Consider the following 9015-nt stretch of genomic DNA (forward strand, 5'->3'; position numbering starts at 1 on the left):
ATAAAACTAGAGGTCATGGCTTTAGGGTAAAGGTGAATACAGTCAAAGGGGATAAAAGGGCACATCTTTCATCCAGAGAATGTTAAGTACTTGGAAACACTGAGTAGTTGAAGCTTGGTTGTTAACAGCTTTTAAAAAGTGTCCAGCTGAACACTTGTATCACTTAGGGGTAGAGGGCTTTGGACCACGTGCTAGATAAATGTGTTAATATGCAAGGGTGCCCATGGGAGGCAGGCTTTACCACAGGCCAAGATCAGACACTATCTTTTTAGAAGTGGTTATATAAAAGTCACCAAATAATTAAAGTAGGCATGCAGGATCATGTGATGAGTTGTAATGGCATGATGTGGAAGCTGGTGGACTTGGTTGAGGTTTCTGCTGACCACATCTGCAGCAAGTGTTCGTTGTTCGAGAAACTCGGGCTCCAAATTGATGACCTGGAATCTGAGCTTCAAACACTGTGACACATCGGGGAGGGAGAGAGGTACCTGTACACTTTGTTTCAGGAGGTAATCACACCCATTAGAATAGCTGCCTCAAATTTTGCCTGTGATCAGGGACAAGAGGGTGTGACTGTGAGTGAGATAGGTAGTGGGATCCAGGAGACAGTGCTGGAGGAGGATCAGCCCTTGAGCTTGTCTGACAGGTGTGAGATTCTTATTCCCTGTGTGGATGAGAGTGGGGGCTGAAGGAAGGATGATGGCTGTGTTGGCTGCCTGATGCCCAGGTTCAGGACATCTCATCAGACCTTAAGATGTATTTGTAATTAAAGAGGAAATATTCATTTGTCGTGGCCATATGGGTACTAATGACATGGGTAGAACCAGGAAAGTGGTTCTGCTGAGGGAATTTGAGGAGCTTGGGGCTAAAATATAAAGCAGAACCAAAAAAAATAAACTCTGGATTACTACCTGAACCATGTGCAAATTGGCACAGGGTCAAGAAGATTAGAGAGTTACATGTATGGCTCAATTATTGGTGTGGGAGTAGAGGGTTTCAATTCATAGGAAATTGGCACCAGGTTTGGAGAAGGAAGTAACTGTTCATAGGGGACAGGCTCCATTGGAACCGTGATGGGACCTGAATCCTGGCAAATCACACAAGTAGAATGGTGGATAGGGTTTTATATTAAATAGTGAGGGGTGGGGTTCCACAGATTGGAGAAGGATGCATAAAGTAAAAGAGAAGAATGTGGATAAAGTAAAAGAAGAAGCTTAAAAAAACAAAGTGAAGAGTAGAGCATATGAAAGGAAAGTGGAAAAGAGGCAAAGATTACCAGATTACTTAAGGCCTGTATTATTCGAAACAAGTTCTGTGAACTTGTGGCACCAGTCAGCACAAAGGGGTATGATTTAGTAGCCGCTATAGAAACATGGTTGCAGGATGGAGAGGATTGGGAATTTAATATCCAAGGACATCAGTTACTACAGGACAGACAGGAAGATGAGGGCAGTGCAGGGGGAGCGCTCTTGGTTAAAGAAGAGATCAGGGAAATAGTAAGAGATTTAAGGAGCAAAATGTTGAGTCCATTTGGGTAGAGATTAGGAATAGTAAAGGAAATAAAAACACTGGTGGGAGTTGTCTAAAGGACAACCCATAATAACATTAGTGGCACAGGCAATAAACCAAGAAATAGTGTAGGCATGTAAAAATGGAACAGCAGTTATTGTGTGAGACTTTAACATGCACATGGACTGGATGAATCAAGTTGATCAAGGCAACCTTGAGAGGAGTTCATAGAATGCATCTGTAAAAGCTTTCTTGAACAGCATGTTACTGAACCTACAAGGGAACGTACAGTGAGACAGGTAACATTGGTGATCTTGTAGTTAGGGATCCTCTTGGAAAGAGGATTCATAGTTTCTTGTGCAATGAGGAGTTCAACAGTTCAGTAAAAAACCAGTCTATTTTGCTAAACTACAAGGAGATGAGGGAGGAGTTGGCAGGTGTAGACTCTGAATGCAGGAGGATGTTTGAGGAAGAGCGGAAGGCTTTCAACGAGGTTTTTTCAGTGCTCAATAAAAGTATATTCCAGTTAAAAGTGAGGACAGTAAGGCTGGGGGAAGCCAGCCTTCGATAGCTAAGGAGATCAAAGAAGACATCAAACTAAAAGAGCATTCAAAGTCGCTGTGTAGGGGGATACCAGAAGATTGGAAAACTTTTAAGAAGTGTAACGGGCCCAGAGGACCCCAAAACCCAGCAGCAAAAGAAATTCACCAAGACAAATGGTTACTTAAACAAAAGTTGCTTTTAATTTTCTTTAAACATGTAAACAGGATCAAACTTTAACTTATTACTATTAACTTAACCTAACCCCCTTCTAATTCTAAGCGCATGTGTATGTAATGTGTATATGTTCACGAAAGTTCTTTGATTCACAGTCCAAAATCACTTCTCACTCCTCCAAGTTCACCAGTATCAAGCAATTCTTATATTGTGCACAGAATTTAACATTTATAAAATTTCACCGAGCTCTGGTGCTTAAGGGTAAATGGTTACTTCTCATGAAGGTTCTTGTCAGTTTCAGAGAGAGATTTGTTGCTCATTGGACACATATAAACTGATTCCCTCCAATCAGCCACTTCAGTGTCTTGCTAAATAAACTTGCCCCATCTGGTTTTTCCACATGATTACCTCTTCTTCCAGGTCACCACAGAATTCCTCTTGTTCCCTTATTTCAAGATAAACACTCTAGCCAGACGTTTTCTCTTGAACGGACAAGGGTTTTGAACAGGCTGAACTCAGAACTCGCAACCTGTCTTCAAAATGGGGTTTTCAACTGCTTGCCAGCTTGTCATGTTGCAGTTTTAAAAGCCACTGCAGAATTGAATTTTCTCCCTCCAAAGAATCATATTTTTCTCTCTTACTGCTTGTAAAACCACATGACCCCTAAGGCTCCAGATCCAATCTTTGAAAGATCTTATCAGTGTCTTAAAGCCAGACTCTTCCATTTGCACCTGCTTTTGAAATTCTTTAGCAAAGCAGTTTCATTGTTTTTGCAAAGTTTCTGGTGCCTGAATGTCCAGCTTTAGCAAAGCTCTTGCTTTTTAAATGAGATGTGAAGTGTAAGTATCTGTTTGTGAAGTGACCTACACTGAAGCCCCACTTATGTCTCTTTTAAAGACAAATAATATGAAATATGATATAACCCATCACAAAAGCAACAAAGAATCACAAAGGAAGCAATAAAAAAGGGAAGATAGAAAATATTACTGTATATTTTGGTGTTTAAGTTGATTGGCGTACAAGTTGAGATTGCCCCACCCCCCCCCACCTTTCAGCCTCATTTTATGATATATCCGGTGTATAAGTCGACCCCCATTTTTTGGATGCCTGAGGGGTCCTGTTGACTGGTGTATGTCAATTCCCCCCCCGCAAAGTGTGCGATGCCAGAGATGGCCCATTGACCAGCGTATACATCGAGCTGAATAGATTGCATGGATTGATCTGCTGGCTGTTGATGGAGGTGATTGCTATCACGGAGGGTCCATCGACACAATGCAGCACATGACGAAAATATGGTGAGCTTTAAGTTGAAGGTGATAGAAATGGCCAAGAAAACCAACAGCTGCACCGCTGCAAGAAAATTTGATGTGCGTGAGAAGTTGGTAAGAGATTGGAAGAAGAAAGAAGAGACTTTAAGAAAAGTACCAAAAAAGCAATGTTCATTGAGAAAAGGAATCACTCGTTGACCAGAGTTGGAAAATTGTGTTGCAGAATGGGTAGGTGAACAGCGGCAAAATTGCGACATAGTCACCCAAAATAAAATGAGAACATTTGCACTGCAGTGGGCCAAGTTGCATCCAGACCTCAGTGATGATTTTGATGCTAGAGTTGGCTGATGCAACCATTTCACAAAAAGGAAAAATCTGGTATTACAACAAAAAACAAAAATTGCACAGAAATTACCAAAAGATTTTGATCATAAAGTTGTAAGTTTTCATCAGTTTATTATACGGAACTGGCAGAAGCACCAGTTTGCATTGGCAAATATCAGAAACATGGAGGAAGCCCCATGAACTTCAACAATAGAACAGTGGAATTGAAACTGTTAAAACTGTGCAAACCAGGAGTACAGGCCATGAAAGGACCAAGTTTACTGTGGTGTTGTTGTGCATGGCAGATGGGATGAAGTTAAGACCCATAGTAATCTTCAAATGGAAAATTAAACCAAAAATAAAATTCCCAGCAGGTATTATTTGTACATTTTCATGAAAAAGAATGGATGGATGAAAATGGTATAAAACTAGGGATAGATGATGTGTGGAATAGGAGGCTAGGCAGTTTAACGCAAAGAATGGAGTTTGCTGGTCTCGGATATGTTTTGTAGCCGCTTAACTGAGAACACTAAAAGTGGATTAGCACTACATAATACTTACATGGCTGTTATCCCAGGTGGTTTGACATCTCTATTGCAATCTCTCAATCTCTGCTTGAACAAGCCATTCAAGGACCATGTGCGCAAGGAATGGGATACATGGATGTCGAGTGCAGAAAAGTATTTTACAAAAGACTGGGTAATGTGTGCTGCATCACTTGATGTGCTGTGTAACTTGGTGCTCAAGGCATGGGACAAAGTTAGACACTAATAAAATCATTTAAAAAGTGAGGTATCTGTTGTGCAATTGATGGCACGGAAGATGATTTATTGTGGAACACTTCTTCTTTGGCTTGGCTTCGCGGACGACGATTTATGGAGGGGGTAAATGTCCACATCAGCTGCAGGCTCGTTTGTGGCTGACAAGTCCGATGCGGGACAGGCAGACACGGTTGCAGGGGAAAATTGGTTGGTTGGGGTTTGGTGTTGGGTTTTTCCTCCTTTGCCTTTTGTCAGTGAGGTGGGTGAAGCAAAAACTGCCTCATCAGATACAGACTGGGACCCATATGATGGCTGTTTAAACATTGAGAGAATAATGTGCTTTCTGCCGTCTTTGCTTCAGATTATGATAGAGTGAGTGATTTTGAAGTGTTCTAAATGTGGTGTTGTTTTCAGACAATGATAGGGATTTGAAGGGTGCTAAATATCAGGGTTTTATTGTTTTTCAAGAGTCAACTTGTACGCTGGATCAATGCTGATTAGATTTTGAGTTGAATTTAAGGACTCAAAAGTATATCTGGTGTATAAGTTGACCCTATTTTCTGAGAGATTTCTTTTGGGTTTCAAGACTTGACTTGTACGCCAAAACATATGGTAGCTTAAAATATAAAAACAGACAGTAAAAGTTTTTATAATTATATAAAGCAGAAAAGGGTGGCTAAAATAAAGTTTGGTCCCTTGGAAGATGAGAATGGGGAATTGATATTGAGTCATGAGGAAATGGATGAGGCTTTGAATTACTATTTCATGTTGGTTTTCAGAGTGGAGGACGTGTCTACAATGCCAAAGACTGAAGTTATGGATGCAATGGGAGTTGACGACCTGGATGAAATAGTTATCACTAAAGAGACAGTCATGACCAAGCTTGTTGGCCTAAATCCACTGGTCGTGATAGAATGCAACCCAGGGTAGTGAATGAAATGGCAGAATTTATAGCAGGCTTTGGTGATCATTTCCTTTGGAAAGGAATTCCAATCTAGCGGAAGATGGCAAATGTCACACCTCTCTTCAAAGAGGTATGTAGGCAAAAAACAGATAACTATTAGCCAGTTTATTTAACATCTGTAGTTGGGAAAAATGCTTGAAGCTATCATTAAAGAAAAAAAATCACGAGACATCTGGAACAAAATGGATCCCTCAGGAAGACGCAGCATGTATTTAGCAAAGGCAGGTCCTGTTTGACTAGCTTACTGGAGTTCTTTGAAGATATAACAAGCACAGTGGAGGCGAAGAGATATTCGTTGTTTACTTGAATTTCCAGAAGGTGTTTGATAAGGTTCCACATAAAAGACATCCATAAGATGATGGGGTTGATGTATCAGCATGGGTAGAAGATTGGTTAACCAATAGAAAGCAGAGAGTTGGGATACAGGGGTGTTTTTCTGGTTGGCAATTGGTGGTGAGTGGGATACTGCAGGTGTCAGTGCTGGGCCCACAACTGTTCACGATATATATTAATGATCTGGATGAGAGGACTGTGTGTTGTGGAAGACACTAATTTGAGCAGAAAAGTAAATTATGCAGAGGATATGGAGAGTCTGCAGAGAAATCTAGATAGTTATGTGAGTGGGCAAGGGTCTGGCAGATGAGTGTTCTTGGCCTCTGTCGGTTGTGGTCGACCGTGAGTATTGCACCTCTGGTAGTTTGTTTAGCAGCATCGACTGTGGCTATGGAGGCTATCCCTGGAACAGCAGGCTCTGCCCCAGTTGCTGCAAATATAGGGCATCGTTGAATTGTTGTCTTCTGTCCACTGTGCTCTTCGCTTAGCTCTCCGTTCTTCAAACTGACGCAAGATCACTCGTTTGACTTGCTGTAAGTGTTGATGAAGAATGTCTTGCCGTTTGTTGCAGTCATCTGCTGTACAATATTGGTAAATGTGAGGTTGTCCACTTTGGAATGAAAAATGGAAAGCAATTATAGCAAGCTGTCATGAAAAGGACTTGGGAGTGCTTGTGTATGAATTGCAAACGTTTAGTTTGCAGGTGCAGCCAGTTATCAAGAAGGAAAATGGAATAATGGCTTTCATTGCTAGAGGGATTGAACTTAAGAGCAGGCAGGTTATGTTGCAACTGTACAGGGTACTGGTGATGCTGCATCTCCAGTACTGTCTTTCCTTCTTTACATGAGGAAGGATAGACTGGCTTTGGAGGCAGTGCAGAGGAAGTTCACCAGGTTGATTCCAGAGATGAAGGGGTTAGCCTATGAGGAGAGATTGAATCATCTGGGACTGTACTCACAGGAATTCAGGAGAGGGGATCTTACATAAATGTATAAAATTATGAAAGGCATAGATAAGATAGAAGTAGGTAGATTGTTTCCACTGGTAGGTGAGACTATAACTCGGGGATAGGGCCTCAAAGTTTAGGTTGGAGATGAGGAGGAATTGTTTTTCCTCAAGAGTCATGAATGTATAGAATTCTCTGCCCGTTGAAGCAATGGAGGTGACCTCAGGAAAAGTATTCAAGACAAGGTTGGATAGATTTCTACATAGTAAGGGAATTAAGAGATATTGGGGGGAAAAGCAGGTTGGTAGAGATGAGCCTATCATCAGATCAACCATGATCTTATTGAATAGTGGAGCAGGCTTGACGGGGGCAGATGGCTCCTGCTGTTAGTTCTTATGGTCAGCATGGATGAATTGGGCCAAATAGCCTGTTCTCACGTTGGTCGATTTTTATGAGATCAGGTGGGCATGTCCTCCTCTTCCAGAGGGAAAATAGGAAAGAAAATGAGAATAATAACAAACCAGCTGTCTGAGGATGCCTTTTGGAATTTCCTCAGCTCCAGAAGTGTTCCACAGGGCAATGGAGCACATCATAGAAGGCATAAATAGGGTACGTGTGTACACGGATGACATGATCCTCTAGGGATCCACACAAAAGCAACACAACGAGAGGCTTATAAAAGTGCTACAACCCATCTAGAAGTATGGATTAAAATTAAACAGAGAAAAATGTCAGTTTGGTGTGATGGAAACCACCTTTCTGCAGGATAAACTGCCAGACAAGAGCAGCAAGATGAAAACAATTTTAGAGATGCCCAGACCCACTGACAAAAAGGCACATTGAGAGTGCTGGGAATGATCAATTTCAATGGTAAATTCATACCAAGCCTGTCTTCCAAAAGAATTACTTAAGGAGTTGTTACAGGAAAAAAGTGAATTCAACTGGACAGACAACCATGAGGAAGAATATGGATGAATGAAGACCATTCTAATTACAGAGCCAGTACTTTTGACATTCTTTGACACTCCCAGAAAGACAAAAATATTCACTGATGCTTCAAAAGATAGAATAGGTGTTGTACAACTTCAGGCTGAGGGAGAAGATTGGAGGAAGTTGCATACACATTAAGGGCAATGACAACATCTGAATGTCAATATGCACAGATCGAGAAAGAGTGCCTAGGTCTGGTCTAATGAACTTGAGAAGTTCCACAGTTATGTACATGGTCTATTACATTCATGGCAGAGACAGACCGCAAGCCATTAATAGACATAATCAAGAAAAATCTCAGTGAAATGTCGCTGAAAATCCAGAGACTGATGATGAATCTACAACATCATGACTTTGAACTATTATTCACACCAGGAAAACTTATTGTGTTAGCTTGTGCATTATCCAGGGCAACGATACAAAATGAAGCACACAATGAGAGTTCCACAGAGATGAATGTAAATCTCCATGTGAATCTGATCACTGAATCTCTTCCCATATGTGACATGAAATCCAAGCAGATCACAGCTGAAATAGAAAAGGACACCATTCTACAGAAGGTCACCAAGAATCTGAATGAAGAATGGCCAAGAGGTGAATGTCCGCCATACTAGAACATCAGAGCTGAGCTGAGTGTTGTCAGAATAGAAGAGGGTCAAATACTGAGGAGGAATCGAAAGAGTCTGCTGAAAATGCCCGAGATACTGCACGAACAGATAAGTGCAGAAGATCCAGCCCGCACAGAAACTGAGGTACCACTACCTGTGCTGGACAGTAGTGAACCTGCAGAGCTGACACAGCACCTGCGTTAATAAGATCCACATGCATTATCAAAGCAGCTGACAGACTGAATCTATAAAAGGAAAAGAACTGCACACTTAAAAGTTTATGCTGCTGATGTTCATGTTACGTTTGTGCTGAACTTTAAATTGAAGGAATACTATATTAATGTGTCATGTTTGATTAAACATCTCAAGGGAAGGGAATGTAGTGATAGAGTGCTACCACCAGGAGGAGTCAGAGATGGAGTGTGTAGTATCTGGGAAATGCTGTTGCATTTCTGGCATGTGTATTTTTTGCCCTTCATGCTGTTTGCTTAGCTAATAAATCCAGTTGTTTTAAAAAGAACCGAAGTTTCTTTTTTGTTATAGAAGAAACATCAGAATGAGCAAGATGTAAGTAATCCAAATATAGTTTATTTTT

General features: G+C 41.1%; 1 protein-coding gene across 3 annotated transcripts in view; it reads left to right on the forward strand.

Moving 5' to 3' along the window:
• Nucleotides 1-9015, forward strand: part of rhobtb3 (Rho related BTB domain containing 3) — a 181528-nt gene that overhangs the window by 60865 nt on the left and 111648 nt on the right. The window lies entirely within an intron of this gene.

Source organism: Narcine bancroftii, chromosome 1, assembly GCF_036971445.1.
Source record: "Narcine bancroftii isolate sNarBan1 chromosome 1, sNarBan1.hap1, whole genome shotgun sequence".
In the NCBI taxonomy this organism is placed as follows: Eukaryota; Metazoa; Chordata; class Chondrichthyes; order Torpediniformes; family Narcinidae; genus Narcine; species Narcine bancroftii.